General features: G+C 42.5%; 1 protein-coding gene across 6 annotated transcripts in view; it reads right to left on the bottom strand.

Moving 5' to 3' along the window:
* ELMO1 (engulfment and cell motility 1) overlaps window positions 1–15,778 on the bottom strand; it is a 464,393-nt gene that overhangs the window by 446,168 nt on the left and 2,447 nt on the right. The window lies entirely within an intron of this gene.

The following is a 15,778-nucleotide window of genomic DNA, read 5'->3' as shown; positions in this document are numbered from 1 at the left end:
GCAATTTTGATGGTCTAAACCAGAGGTTAACGGAATCAAGCGTTCTGATTAACAAAACAAGTTACAGCAAGTTAAAAAGAGGCAGCTCTTCTGCAGTAACTGTCTGTGTGCCAGCTATTACCTCACATTTTATGAAAACTGAACTGCAGTAGAGTTCTCTTTTCAGCCTCATGGGTCACTACTACCTATACACGACCTATATCAACTGGAGGAGGGAACATACCTAGATGCTAGCAGCAGACCTCATAACCTAAATTTAACAGACCATCTCAAAGATTTGCTTCCTCCTCCTCTTGTATTTTTTAAAATCTTACAGTAAGAGACTTTGTCTCCACTGTGGTTTCCTTCCCCCCAGTTTTAATCTGGGGATTTTTTTAATACAAGTACAGGAAAAATTAGCTTATCCGCACCATCTTAATGCAGGTGGGGACAAGTTCTCTCCCATTGTGATAAATATTCATATTATTTTGCAGATAAAATTAGGCAAGTAAAACTTAGTGGCTTGCCTCAACAGATGTAGGTCAGTATCTGAAAAAGACAAACATTTGGTCTGAACTCTAGAAGAGAAAATCTATCTTACTGAGGCACTGCAGGCACAGGAAAAGTTTCATGATTGTACAATGGCTCTATACCTTTTCCTGATGGTGAAGAGTAGTTGGGAAGAACAGACTTCCCATCATTAGTACACATCACCTAGGTCTGCCTTAGGAAGAGCAGTTTATCAGCTTCTCTTAAGCACGCTGTTTATACAATGGCTTACTTAAATAAATTACTTGAAGTTTGCAATCTGACTGACTACCTGCTAATATTAATCTTTCATTCCTGGTTTAAAATTACTGAGAAACTTACGGAGAGAACTTCCAAAAATTTCTGGCTGCCTCAGGTCATTTGTTTTTTCTCAGTATGAAACAGACCTGGACCCTAGCAGCATTTGTAGATGATCTTCTCCACATAATGGATAGAGATCAATTGTCCATGCTGTTTCTATTTGATGTATCAGCTGCTTTCACTACCAGGGCTGCTGGGTTGTTATGGATTCTCTGACTAACCTAAATTGGCAGAAACCAGATGATTCTTTTAGGGCTTTGTTCTTCCCCTACAATAGATCAATCCCAGGGTGCAATAGTTAACAAAGGCTCTTCTCTCTCTAAATGATGTCTTCCCTCCTTTCCAGCATGCATGCAGAACTGTCAAGGTAGACAGCAAGGATGGAAGAGAGACACGGACCACTGTGCTTTTGTGAAAAATGACTGAAAGATGCAGTAAACAACGTATGTCCTTGTAACTGAGGAGCTGCGGCTACCCTTTGTTACTAAAATTTAGAAACTGCTGGATTCCTTTCCCTTCTCAGCACTGCTACTGTTGCTACTTTACATAGCAGCAGTGACAAGAATGACTTTATTCCAGTCTTTATCCAGACCAGCTGTTTCTTTCAGATGTTGATCTTGCTACTATTAGTTCATGGCTTTGTCACCTGAAAATTATGCTGCTACAGGATGTCAAACAGATGACTTACAGGCCAGATCTATCCCAGTGAGCCATTCTATGGAGTCCACCATATTACCAGCAGGCCACTAGAACTGGGGGTCATAACCACGGAGAGCAGTCTACTGCAGAATCCAAGACCCTCATGCCCTAGTATAAAAAGGTGATCAGCAGCAGGAAAGCAAGTGAAGGCTGGCATAACCCTACTTGCCCTTTGGCTGCTTCACCTATTGCCACTGATATAACTATCTCCCCACTGGATCCCAGTGCTCGAGCTGAAGCTGAAACTGCTGCTATAGCACAGGACACATGTCAGGCCAGCATGGGATGTGCAATGAAGACTGGGGCCACCACCATGCGCTCTAGGTGAGAGTGAGAGCCAGAGCTACTGCTGCCACCACCACTGCCATTGGTCCTCATGCCCTGGGCTGGATTCAGCATGCGAGGAGCCTAATGGTTCAGATCCAGGCTGGATCACAAAGTGATTTTGACACCCCTCTCCTATTGCAATGCAGGTTCCACATTAGCTCAGAAATTGATCTAGGAGTATAATGCATTACCCTACTTGGTGAGCAGAGAGCATCTCACTACCAAAAGAAGACACCAATGCTCCAAGAACTGTACTAGTTGGCTTCTAGTTCCCAGAGTTAAACATGCTGATTTGTGAAGCACTAAGGCTAGGGAAAGACCTTTAAAAACCCTGAGCCTGAATTGATTCAATATCTTTGCAGGTTAGTCTAACCTGGCTAGGATGAACTGGTTTGTAACCACCCAGACATCCCCTCTGTACTGAGGAAATGCAGGCACATGCCTGCAGTGGCTCAGGCTAGAGCTGAGGGTTGCGTCTTCCCTTCCCTTCCACACTGCTAAGCTGGGAGGTGGGGAGGGAGGGAAGTAGCCAGGTCCCGGCAGGATGCTCTGATTAGGGAGGATTCACCCCCGCCTCCTAAGGGGGAGGGAGCCAGCAGGGAGTTTATACCAGAACACTTAGTTGCATAGCAGGGAGTTACACAGGGAGTTGTTAGCATTTATCAGGCCAAAGAAAACAAAGCCTCTCTCACTACTTCAACTTCTTCTTAAACAACTTTTTTCAAGGAAGGAACTAAGGGACATTACCTTGGTTAGCTACCTGTCGATTAGCTCCAAAAAGCCCTAAGCAGACACTGTCCCATCAGCCTTTGTCCTGTCTCTCACAGCATGGACTGTAACCAGTATATGGTATGCTAGCTAATGCTGAGAGGTGTCTGTGTAAGACAAAGTGGTGGGGGGGATCCCTGCTTGAGCAGGGAGTGATGGGGGGGAGGGAGGAAGGGGAGCAGGAGGAAGCCAGGCAGACACTGTTGTACCTACAGTCTCTGCTGGAGCTGCAGCCAGAGAGTAGAGGGACGGAGCCAATCCTGCTGGGCTGGAGCAAAGAGCAGTGCCCCACCAAAGGTTGCAAAGCATGTGGGATACTGGGGGACTCTGGGTTAACTTGAACCAGGAAGGGATCTGGGACAGACATTGCATAACTGATTTGGCTCAAACTGGTTTAAGTCTGATACTACATTCAACCAGGTTTATCTCAAACCAGTTTCAGCCATTTTCAAACTGATTTATGTGCACTGAACAGCTGCTCTGTTACAGACTTAAACCAGTTTCTGATCTTAAACCAGTTTGTGCGTAATGCCTGCCCCTAGCTTAAATGACTTTTGGACCTATTTGTTTGGGAGTCTGCTTCTCCTTCCTACTAAAAGATGCTGCTACTGACAGGCATTCACCACAATGGGGCCCTTGACTTATAATTTCAGCCATGGGGGTGGGGAGTTGCAGGGGTGACTGGTGCCTCCTGAGTCTGGGGTAGGGCACAATTTGTGGGTGGACCAAAAGCCCCATATCCATTCCTATACTGCTCTGTCACAGCTTAGTGCCCCCCCCCCCCCGCCAAACACACTGCTGGCCTGAGCAGCAAAAAAAACTGTCCCCTTCTGAGTGGTGCCGAGTCAGGGGCCAATCTCAGGGGGGGCACATGCCCCCCCATACTAATCACCTGTGTGGAGTGGGAAGGATGAGAAAGTGTTGGGGTTTCTTTCTTGATAGGCAATAGGCCAAGTGGGACTATTTAGAGCAACAACTGAATGTCTACCCATTTATGCAGACTTTGAGGCTGGAGACACTTGAAAAATGGCAGATAACTGTAAGTAAAGGATATGGGGAAACTGCTGGATTGTCACCCTGGTTTGTTAGTTCCTTATTTGATGCTTTTGGAGAAGTTCTTTATATTGTTGTATTGCACCTGGGGAGGAAAAAACAGCAGCATACCTACAGGCTAGGGAACTCCCTTCTTGTCAGCTCAGAGGCAGAAAAGGATCTTGGAGTTATCATAGACTCCAAGATGAACATGGGCCGCCAATGTGAGGACATGGTCAGGAAAGCTAACCGCACCTTGTCATGCATCCACAGATGCATTACAAACAGGTCCAAAGAGGTGATCCTCCCCCTCTACGCGACACTGGTCAAGCCGCAGTTGGAGTACTGCATCCAGTTCTGGGTGCCACACTTCAGGAGGGATGTGAACAGCATCGAGAGGGTCCAGAGGAGGGCCACCCACATGATCAGGGGCAGCAAGGCAGGCCCTATGAGCGGAGGCTACAGGACATGAACCTGTTCAGCCTCCACAAGAGAAGGCTGAGAGGGGATCTGGTGGCCATCTACAAACTGGCCAAGGGGGACCAGCAGGCTATGGGAGAGTCCCCATTCCCCTGAGCACTACTGGGAATAATGAGGAATAATGGCCATAAGTTGGAGAGTAGGTTCAGGCTAGATATCAGGAGGCACTACTTCACAGTCAGGGCGGCTAGGATCTGGAACCAACTTCCAAGGGAAGTGGTGCTCACTCCTACTCTGGGGATCTTTAAAAGGAGGCTAGATAATCACCTAGCCAGGGTCGTTTGAACCCAGTACTCTTTCCTGCCATGGCAGGGGGTCGGACTTGATGATCTGCTCAGCTCCCTTCCAACCCTACCAACTATAACTTCAATTTCCAACTATTGAGCATTTGGCCTTAAAATTAGAGACTTATTTCCCACCCCCACCTAAATATTTTTCCTATTTCATATGCATTTTCTGATTCATTCCAAGTTTCAGGGAATAGAGTATTGAAACCTCTGCCTTCCAGGGTGCTATAGTATCATATCCAGGTTCATCTTGATGTTCTGAAACAGTATTTCCAACAAGCTAATTTTTAAGGAAGATGAAAAAAAAAGTTGATTTTAGCAAGCTGGGTAATAAGAAGTCACGGATCAGAAAAGTGTGAGAGGAGCCACGCACAAATACATCCAAAAGCATTAGAAAAAGAAATGAAGACTGAAGATATCATCATTTCTTAGAAAAGAGAAACAGAAGGGAAGTTGCCAGAGATCTGGACCAAATAAAGGTGACAGGGAGCAGGGAAAGATTAAGAATGAGCTGTGTATGTTGTCATGAAGCTTAACTGCGTACAAGCAATGTTTTTTCTTTCAGTTTCACAAATTAATTTTTATTTTCACACAACTCAGAAATTGTTAATTGAAGTGAAGCTTCCTCAAATTAGTATCTTTACAATAACACCACACAGCAATCTATTTTTTTTATGATTTTGGCTGTAATTTTTTAAAAAACAAATTAGACACTTTTATTCAAACCAAAGACAATCTTTTCTAGAAAACAGATGCAGCTTCGCTGTGAATTTTTTTTTTTTTGCTAAACATGACAAAAACTAAAGACTTTCCAAGTTTTGCCACAGGTATGGCCAATTATGAGACATTTAAACAAAATAAGGGGAAATCAGACTTTTGAGGGTTTTGTAATGTTTCCACAAACATCCCGTGCTATAACTACCACTGTTAGCAATAGTCAAATTCTCCCATTTTGCTGACTAATAAGAAACTGTTTGCATGTTCCAATGTTTAGACTTTAAGGAAGGGAGATTAACAGCAAAAAGAGACACGTGTAGCAGTAATGTAGAGGAGAGGGATTATAGATCCATGAAAAACCCTGAATTAGATCTAGACCCCACATCAGGAAATTAATTTTGTGAGCCTACTAAAAAGCAGGGTCTTGGAGCATATGGGGGAGGTGAGGAGGCATAGAAAGGGTGATATGAGGAATGCACTTGTATCCACAGGGGGTAGAGCTAAACAACAGTTGTGACCTGACACATGAAGGGGGAAAAGTGAAAACAAAAAACTGTAGAGAGAGCAGGGAGGGACAGGACAAACCCCAAACAGTTCAGCACTTGGAATGCCTATTGACCAAATAACATATTTCATTACATTTCCTAAGTGAAAAGACTACTATTTATGTTTGGGGGTAGAAGGTTCTTTTGAAAAAATGAAAAATAACCCTTGGTTTGGCTCCGTACATAGACATTTGGATAAACTGTTTTAGTAGCTCTGAGCCAACACTTATCAGGTTTCAGTTTCCAGCCAAAACCACGACTGTTGCTATGAAAACTAAACGTGTGACAGTATTCCAGAAAACAGTGATGGAAAAGATGCTGTTAGATGTAACAAATATGTGCAACACCACTACAGCTGGAGGTTGCATTATACCAGCTGTGTCATAACCATTGCTCTCTTCCTCTTTGTGGTCGAAGAGATATGCAAAACAAGTCACTGCCTTAATAAAGCAGAGTCTAGGCAGAAGAGAGGATTCTATGCCAGTATTTATGAAATCCCTATTGCCATGGCATCTAAAAAACAACATATTGATAAATATCTCAAAATATGGAATAGCATTTTGAAGGTTTACCCTCAATATTGATCACACTAACAGTATTCAATATAGTACCCAGAAGACTTCAAGTCCCAGAGGCGCTGAATGCGTGACGGCCTGAGGGCACTGGCCCCCTTCAGAAAGAGGGCTGTCACCTAAAATGCATAAAACTTGCCACATGTCCATCATCTTAGCATCTCTCCGCTCAGCAAAAATAATAGTTGGCACCTATGCCAAGTCCTACCAACCCAAGGACCAATGTGGTTATTTGCACTGATTTCATGAGAACGCAGCACCCCATGCAACCTGCACAATTTTGTCCAAGTGAACTGTAGCTTCTGAGTATTTGACAGAAGAATCTGAGACAGGAAATAATATTAGGCAAGATTATTCTTTATCAAAGCAGTGTCTAATAGAGCGAACAAAGTTAAAAGGATACTGTCAACATAAACCTCAATTGTTTCAAGAAGTCAGAATAGTTTCTAGTTGCATGCAAGCCTACAAATCCTTCTACCATTTTTTGTGGGTTTTTAAAAACGCATTTTTCTCATTTCATAATGTTTTCAATTCTTCACACAGTAACAGAAGACAGGGTAAAATTAGGAGAAGCTATATAAACCCCCAAAACCAACTAACACGAACCATACATTTAACTTCCAGGCCAAGTACAGACAGTCAAAAAGCCCAATACTGAATCAATACAATCTTCACAGGTTAATCTAAACCAGGGGTGAGCAAAATGCAGCCTGCAGGCCAGATGTGGCCCACCAGGTCATTCTATCTGGCCCACGGGGCCCCTAAAAATTTAGAAAATTAATTTAAATTGGAGGTTGGATGATCACCTGTCTGGGGTCTTGTGAACCCAGCATTCATTCCTGCCTGCGGCAGGGGATCAGGCTAGATAATCTGTTCAGGTCCCCCCTGGCCCTAGCTACTATGAAACTATATATCTTCCCCTGGCTGCCTGTAATGTGGCCCTCAATGGCTTGCCAAAAACTCAGTATGCGACTCTCCGCCTGAAATAATTGCCTGCCCCTGATCTAAACTATGTAGCTTAAACTGAGAAGCAAGTGAACAGACATTCAATTTTGATTCTGGAAATGCAGCCACGTGCTTGCAGTGGCCCAGGCCACAAGGCAGGGAATGCTAGAGCACACCTCCTGCTGGCTGGAGCTGACAGCTCGGGCCAAGGCTAGCTCACTCACCCTGCAAGGGAGTTTGCTGGGGCATGGGGGGTGGAAAGCATCCTGGGATGCGGGGGGACTATGAGTTAAACTTGGATCTGGAGGGGATCTGGGACAGAAGTTCAATAAACCAATTTAACATAAATCAGTTAAGTCTGATACTACATCCATCCAGGTTGATCTTAACTGGGTTTAGCCATTTGGAAAGTTTTTATGTGTGCTGAACTTCTGTTGAGCTATAGATCTGAACTGGTTTCCAATGACATACCAGTTTATGTGTAATTTCTGTCCCAAGCCTCAGTGTGTGTATAGTCACAGAAAAGCTACTGGGACTCATACCATTCTTGGCCTTAAGTGTGATTGTCAGTGATGGCAGAATTGGAGCCCACGTGTTTATGATCAGAAAAAGCAAAACTGACAAATTTACAACACAAAAAAAGACTTTAAAACATTTTCAGTGGTAGCTTTACACATTGCTTGTAAAATTTGTTAAGTAAAAGAATAAGAATTGAGGAGAGGCATGTGATTTTCATACTGGCAGACTCTTTGGTGGTATGTTGACATCTTTTGCTTTTTGTTGTCTAATTTTAAAACACTGATAACATGGACATTTTGTAAATCCAACAGATTTAAAACTAGATTTTGAAAGAGTATTTTGTTAATAGTTATAGCTGGAACAATGCAAGAAAGAAAAAAAGAAAAAGTTCACAAAATGAAACTGTCAGCCCCCCAAAAAGCACTCATAAATGTATTTAAAGGCAAAATAAATAACAAACAAAAATGAAAACTTTATGCTGCATCTACATTGATATAAGAATAAAACCCTTCATTCACCACTAACATCCATCCACCAGCTCCCACCACTGCTAAAAGGATAGTGCAAGAACCAAAAGTAGGGGCTAAGGTAGATACCTTATTATTTATTCAAATATAAAGCAACCTTGAATATAAAATGACCCTGAATAATTAATTTCTATATATGAAAAATGCATATATTTGTTGTAATTTTCCAGGTACAGAATTTAATTATTGGAGACCCGTCTTGTATCCCTCCCCACTCCTGCTACAACAGGGAAAGCAATGGCTGGGGGAGGGGGGTTTCAGGTGGCCCCACTTCTCCCCCCTGCAGCCTTCCTGCTCCCCTGTGACCTGCACCCCCCCACACTTTCAAATTCCCCCCATCTCTGCATCTTTCCTCCCCTCCACCAACTTCCGAATCTCTGCCTTTTCCCCACACTCCGCGCCCCCCCACCCGCCTTTACTGCTTAGACTGCTTCATCCCAGAGAACAGTACATGGGAGTTCTACCCTAGCTTGGCCATGCAGCCATCCCTCACAGGTCACACCTGCCATCTTCACCCTACCTGTGGGCTGTCTCTGCTCCCCCTACCTCTCACAGGTTGTACCTGCCCCCACACCCCACCCATGGGTCACACCTACTCCCCCTAAACCTTATAGATCACTCTTGCTCCCACCACCCAATACACCAGTCACACCTTTCCCCTTACCCCACCCACAAGTCACGTTCCCCCCATCCTCTGGCAGACCCTCAATCCCCTCCAGCCTGCTGGACCCCCAACCACCCAGCTAGCCCCCACCCCCCAATCCTGACTTACCTGATATTGGCCAGACATTTTTAATTGATTTAAACCACCTCTCCCCAACGCCCCTGAATATCTGTATTTAGCTAGAGGTACATGCGTCTGAAATGTTGCATCATCCTGAGTGTCTGAGTAATTGTGGCAGTGGTACTTTAATAGAAATATGTTAAACACTTGATATTTCTTCTTATACTTGCTTTAACTAGAAAGGAGAGTTAAAGAAGAGTGAAAAGAGCAGACCCAGGGCTAGGGCCAGTGGCTGGGTTTTCCCAGACTATGCAGGGAATGTGTACAGAAGTTCCATGCACCAGTTTGACCTAAACTGAATGCATCTGATACTACACAGATCCAGGTTTATCTTAAACTTGGTTCTACAATTTTTAGACTGTTTTTTGTGCGTGTAACTTCTGTTCTGTTACAGGTTTAGACTGATTGCTGGTCACTGAGACCAGGTCTGTAAGTATAAGGTGAATACTGGGATGAGCTAAGTTGGGTGAACATTTTGAACCCACTTTAACCCCATGAATGTCTGTACTTAGCCTTAAGGTGTGTGTATATACAGAGAGTGAGAGAGGGAGCGCGCATGTAATAGCTTGAGACTTGTGTGAAGAATCTGCAGACAACAATAGTATGAGGGCAAATTAAGTTATGCAATTAAGTAACAAACAAATGAACACCACTGTTTGGATTAACTGATTACTTGAAACAAAAATATCTTCAAGAAGAGCAAAATTGGTTATTTCTAAATAAACTAAAATGGAAAAAAAAAATACTATCTTAAATGGAGTGAACTGACAATCTGGAAAAAACAGCTTTAAAGGCAACGGTAGTTAAATGGAAAAGAAAATAATTTAAAAGAATTGTAAAGAGTCCAGAAGCCTTTTTTTTTTTTTTAAGTACCCTTAAAAAAATCCCTAGGCCATGAGCATATACACTGGAGAGAAAAAAGTGTTAAACAAAATATATGATAAACTGATATCTTCATTGTAAATGTAAATATAAAAAATTTATTTAGTAACACAAGCACAGGAAGATTCTGCCTTTGCTTTGCTTTTACTTCATATACATACTCCTTCAAATCCCTCCTTTGAGTTCTCCTTTGCCTTGATGATTACAATAAACCTGATAATAGGTAGGTCACCAGTGGACCTGATACCATGCTAACCAACACTGTCATCCCTGTCGGTACCTGTCTGTTGTCTCTCTAAGTTCCATGATGAGTAAGAGCCATCTTTTGGTTCTATATATTTATGGCTCTTAAGTACAAAGAAAACTTGTCTGGAATTTAAAGCTGCAGATAAGCTAATCATATTAATAATAAGAGTAGGATGCAGTATGAGGAGAAGGAACAACAATAGCAAATGCCCCATTGACTGCAAATAAAGATTTAATGTAATGCAATTTTTTTCCAGGAGTTAAATGTCAACCTACATTACTTCACAGCTCTACATTATTAATGAGGCCAGAAAAAGGTCAGAACAAGTTGGGTAGTGACTTCACACCAAAACTTTTCCAAGGACTCTAAAATATTATTTTAGTACAGTTTTAGTATATTGTTACTTTAGTACATTATCTAGAAACTGACGGTGCTACCGGAGGCTGTACAAAAGGTACAGCCCCCTCCTTACCCTCACCCATGGCTCTTCTCTTTACTAGATGGGCAATGCCAATGTTCCTGTAAGAGCTTGTCTCCTCATGTGTTCTGGGCCACATCTACACTGACAAAATAATTAAACCTTTAAATCACCATTAGCATGCATCCACTCATGCAGCTTCAACACAGCTAAAACTGCAGTGCAAATAATTACGAGTCTCAAGATTTTTTTTTTATTACTATTTTTTGTTAAGCAACTGAATTCAGGGGTGGCCCATCCTATCCTGCTGAACCTGTGGCTGCAGGGGCCCCGCAGTCAAGGCCCCCGTGACTGTGAACATTCCAATCAGTGCTGTAGCCAGGGTGGGGCAGCCGGATGCCACCACTCCACGTTGCCACCGTCACCACCCCCGCCCCAGCTTCTTTGGCCACTTGCCACACCCTCCCCCAGCCACTGCCACTGGCTTCTTTGGCTGCTCACCACCCCCACTCCAAACCCCTCCTGCCGCTGACACTGCTGCCAGCTTCTTCATATCAGGGAGCCCCAAAACTCTAACTTGCAGGAGGCCCCAAATATTGTGGGCAGGCCCTGACTGCATTGTAATATAAGCCTCATCTCTGACAGAGGTAAATGACATTCTGGTAACAACACCAGCAGTGCTGACAAGCATTTGGGGGGGGGGGGAGAAGAGGGGGAAACAGGGAACGCACTTATCCAGAAGAAGCAGTGTGTTACTTTACCCACCTCTGCAGCATCTGTATAGATCGGGCACGTCAGTGGGGCTTTTTGGAGCTTTTATCTAAAGCGCATTCAATTGGTTATTAGATAAAAGCACCAGAAAAGCCCCACTAGAGTGCCTGATCTATACAGACGTTGGGAAAGCCGGCTGCAACTAATGTGCTGCTTCTTCTGGACATGTGCTGAGCTCAGTGCTGGAGCATGCCGAGTTTAAAGTAAATCTCTGTTTTGCAGGGGGGGTTTCTCCACATTTGAAAGCTGCCCAGATTTCTTTTTAGACTATAGGTTTCACTGTTGTGGCCATCTGTGAAGCTTTTTGGTCAATGAATAATGGACCACATTTTTACCAGTTGAGAGAGTGATTATTATGCCTACTTTATGATTCTTCTCTCCAAAGAAGATGTATCCATCTCACTCCGGTAATAATTTAGTACTTTCTTGCTTACTTGAAAAAGAAAGAGAATTGAATGCCTCAGAACAGCAGTGAAGATCCTAAAATCCTCACATGTGTGCCAGTCACACAAACTTCCTTTTACCCAAACCAAGGTCTATTAAAAAACTCAAAAGGGCAACACAGACTGGCACAGTAATCCAGAATAAGAAGTTCCAGCGGATAGAGAAATAAGTATGGCAACGAATGGAGAGAACCAAAAAAGAAAGCGACAAACACCAATCCACTTGCAGATCTAAAGGAACAAGGAAGAAAAAGAAAAAAAAAAAAAAGAGGTGTTGTAAGAAGTATTCAGTTAGAGAAGCCACTGCATCAAACTTATTTTGCAGGAGTCACCTCTGCCCAATTCATGACTATCATCATTTTGGAATGCCTGTTCAATCCCTTTAGCATTTCTACTAAACCAGGGATCAGCAACCTACAGCCCAAGGGCCAGATCTAGCCTTCAAAGCCATTTGTTCTGGCCTGTGGACATGGAAATTTGGAGGCGCAATGGCAGGGGGACTTCAGCAGCACTCACTTACCCTTGCCTCCACAGGGAAAAGACATCCGCTGCAGGCCCTCTCCCTGTGCTGCTGCAAGGAAAAGTGGCAGCAGCAGCTGGGTCTTAAACTACATCCCTCACCTAATCCTAACTGGGTCAATCTGGCCTGTAGTCTTCAAAGGCTACTGACCCCTGTCCTAAAGTACTAACAACTCTGAAGTGGGCATTAATGTTATGCATTGTTAACAGAACAGAGCAGGCTGCCTGCTAGGGTAGTAAGGCAACTGCAAGCAACAAGATGGCTGTACTCTGTGTCCTTCTAGCAAGTGCTTATAGTAAGCCTAGGGACAAAAGTTACACATAACCTGGTATAAGTGATCAGAAACTAGTTCAAATCTGCAATGCAACCGAAGTTCAGTGCATACAAACTGCTTTCAAAATGGCTGAAATCGGTTTAAGATAAACCTGGATGGATGTAGTATCAGCTTAACTTAGCTGATTTAGGTGAAATTGGTTTATTGAATTTTTGTCCCAGATCCCCACCAGATTCAAGTTAACTCACAGTCCTTCAGCATCCCAGGATGCTTTCCACCTCCCCCCGCAAACACCCCCCCACCTGCGCAGGTTGGGCAGGCTAGCCTTGCGCAAAGCTGTCTGCTCCAGCTGAGCAGAAAGGTGTGTGCTAGTACCCCCCCTGCCCCTACACCTAGCTTCTGGCCTGAGCCACGGCAGGCACGTGGCTGCATTTCCAGAATCAAAAGTGAATGTCTGTTCATTTGCTTATTGGTTCAATCTACACAGCTTAGACCAGTGTTTCCCAACCAGCGTGCCACAGCACAAAAGTGGGCCGTCAGAATTGGAACAGGTGTGCTGCGGAAATTTTGCCATGGCAACGAGCTACAATAGGTATGAGGATGGAGAATGCCTTGACAGGTGGACTGCGGAAAATTTTTAATCAATGTAAATGTGCCTTGGGCTGGAAAAGGTTAGGAAACACTTGCTTAGACCAACCTGCAAAGATTGAATTGATTCAGTCTAGGGCTTTTTGACTGTCTGTACTTAGCCTAAATGGTGCTCCACAGATCATAGTTTGGTAAATCAGTGGCTTAGCAGCTAGCATTATATTGCTAGGAACCACAGAAAACCATAAAATAAATTAAAGTATTTCTGTCAAGTTAAGCAAGATGCGAACCAAAAAAAGATGATCATAAATTCTCAGGCCTCAGAGTCTCATTAATTCTGCTCTTCATTTATATAAAAAAAAAAACAAACAGGGGAATTAAAGGCTATCTATAATTAACTCTTTTGGTTTTGCAAAACTCGTGATAAGAAAGATCACTTGCAACAGAACCTTTGCTATAGATTTAATACAGCAAGCTGAAAATGACAAATTCAGAATCCAAACCGTGAATTTTCTTTCACTTGCCTGTTCAGTGCAAACCTGACACCAGATGAATATACTTTCTCTTTTAACTATGACTATAGCTTTTCTGCCAGCTCCTGTTGACTTCTGCGCTTTGTATATGGAAACAAAAAAATTAAAAACAAACACAAAAACTGACTTACTCTCTCAAAGTGAGGAAAAATTATCCAAAACTTTAAACGGTTGCTCTGTTTAAACTGACAAAGGTTTAACAATGTGTATTTGGCATGTTCCCCTTTTGCCACGAATACAAGAACCTTTTTCAGACACTCATTCATGGCAGAGAAATCTTTAAAGATACACAGCACATAAAAGTCACTTTTACCAGATGATGGCTTGTTGGCTTTCATAAATCAAATTAGTAACCTTCAATTAATTTCCAGTGTACAGGTGTCTGTTCCACAAAGCCTGTAACTATAACTAATATCCTATTAAAACTGGAGAAGCATAAAATAGATACACATCCTTGAATTCCTCTCTCCTCAGCAGGTGTGCTCCCATAAGAAGAGGGCCAAAGTAAACCAGCAGAACAGACTGGAAAAGCCTACATTGCTATTGCTTGTTTTGCAGACGAGCTATATAGTTCAGTCTCCTGGATTCTTAAAACTCCATCACCTTTGACAGGCAATATATGTATAAAAAGATACAGCATGCATACAATCCTGAGAAAAACAAAGAAGGTTCCTAAACTATTACGTACTATTTACTTCTAGAGCCCTGAAATCAAGTGATGACAGTGTCGCAGCTGGAGGGAACAATTAGTATTTGTTGAGGACATTAGGCACAAGCAGATCCTTATCCAAAATCATAGAACCAGAAAAGAGGTTAGTACTATGATTGGCAACCTATTTGACAGAGGCCCAGCACTATGGGAGGTGCTGCATGTCAGTGTGTAGGTGCATCAGCATAGCTGTGGGGGAAAACTTACTACTTCTAGCTATTAGCTGAATTATCAGCCTCTCACTTTCACGTACACTAAATTCACCTTTAGAAATAAACCTATCCATGTTATCACATTTAAACATGAAGCCATTGCTGTTTGTGTCTCAGCATGGAAACATGATATCATATCCTAACACTTCTAAATAGACTGGAACATTACAGCAAAGAAAATGTGAGCTCAAACCTTTAAAAACAAAAAAAACACCAAGCAGATTTCTAATGGGCAGGGTAAACAAAGAGCGGAAGGAAGGGTGGAGTGCAACAATACTGCAGTGTGCACAGAAGAGCATGATTGTAAGGAAATGACATGTATGTAGCCTTGTTTTAGCAACAGTTATACCTCTAGGATTAGTTACTTAATCTCTAACAGTTAATACCAAAATAAATTACAAATTGATAATAAGGGGAGGGGAGGGAACCAAAACAAGTCACCTCTATCAATCCCATGAAGACAGTATACATCACTTAATGGTAAGAAAACAGAACCGAGTAGATGACAATGGAAATATCTGTTTTCCTTTGTGTCAATCTACTGCCTGGTCTCTCTGCATAATGAAGTATAAAATTGCACTGCAAAAATGCAGGTACTTTCAGTGATAAAATTAAAAGGGTCTAATATAAATCAGTCCACCCAGAAACTCATCAAAATCCATTTCAATTTTATGTATATCATGATTTTTTGCATTATAATGCTTGAACAAATAAACTAGTTGTAGAAATTCTTGATTTTTCTTCTTAGAAAAGAAACTCGGACCTCTACACTTGTACCTAAACTGCAACCTACAGAGAAGACAGGTTTGCAATACAGCACTATAATTCTCAGAAGTATTGAAAGAAAAAAAGATTAGCCCATTTAAATGCAGTCCCACTGCACAGATAAACTAATCATTAAGTATGCCTCAACACTACTAAAGTCATACCAAACAATCAAAGAGCATACTCACTGCAGCACTCACCAGCACAACCTGTTTGCTTAATATGGTTAATGCAGCAACATGATGTTAATCTTTAGTTTTACCCAACCAACTCTACTGGATTTTAAAACTTGCTGCAAGACAATTTAATCACACCATAAATTGTGCGTTGTCATACGTGCTTCCTTAACGCTATACCACAGGGAAGCTTATGAATTGCCACTACTT

Source organism: Alligator mississippiensis, chromosome 5, assembly GCF_030867095.1.
Source record: "Alligator mississippiensis isolate rAllMis1 chromosome 5, rAllMis1, whole genome shotgun sequence".
Lineage (NCBI taxonomy): Eukaryota > Metazoa > Chordata > Crocodylia > Alligatoridae > Alligator > Alligator mississippiensis.
Note: the sequence above shows the minus strand (reverse complement) of the source record. Positions and strands in the feature narration are given on the sequence as shown.